We start from the raw sequence: 529 nt of genomic DNA, 5'->3' as shown, positions 1-529 counted from the left end.
CAAAAACTGTTTTGTTTTTTTTTTTTTTTTTTTTTTTTAATCAAAATATCTTTTGTGTTCAGCAGAAGGAAGTCAGTCACACAGGTTTGGAACAACTTGAAGGTGAGTAAATGACAATTTCACCTTTTTGGGTGAACTATTTAATTTGATGCTCAACTTAAAATGCTGAATAATTAGTAGATATTTTTCTATTTTGTAAAGGGGTCCTATTATGCTTTTTCAACTTTAGTTAGTCTGTAATGTTGCTGTTTGAGCATAAAAAAGATCTGCAAAGTTACAAAGCTCAAAGTCCACTTCAAAAGGAGATATTTTATTTAACAGAAATCACTTTTCAAAAACTACAACGAACGACTCGTTTGGACTACAACGCATATTTTCCGGGATTTGTGATATCACAAATATCGACAAATGGGACGAGACCTGGTTGAGCTGCACTAGAAAAAACAACGAGTGTTATAATTATGTCAGAGACACACTAGCTTTCCCAAAGCAGACGAACTTAGAGTGGTTACAATCATCTGGGTTTAAA

At 32.9% G+C, this 529-nt stretch overlaps 1 protein-coding gene across 5 annotated transcripts in view; it reads right to left on the bottom strand.

Annotated features, from left to right (window-relative positions):
• The window catches only part of gnb1b (guanine nucleotide binding protein (G protein), beta polypeptide 1b), a 19,345-nt gene that overhangs the window by 11,422 nt on the left and 7,394 nt on the right, over positions 1-529 (bottom strand). The gene's annotated exons all lie outside the window — the stretch shown is intronic.

Source organism: Sinocyclocheilus anshuiensis, unplaced genomic scaffold (genome assembly GCF_001515605.1).
Source record: "Sinocyclocheilus anshuiensis isolate Anshui unplaced genomic scaffold, SAMN03320099.WGS_v1.1 scaffold447, whole genome shotgun sequence".
Lineage (NCBI taxonomy): Eukaryota > Metazoa > Chordata > Actinopteri > Cypriniformes > Cyprinidae > Sinocyclocheilus > Sinocyclocheilus anshuiensis.
Note: the sequence above shows the minus strand (reverse complement) of the source record. Positions and strands in the feature narration are given on the sequence as shown.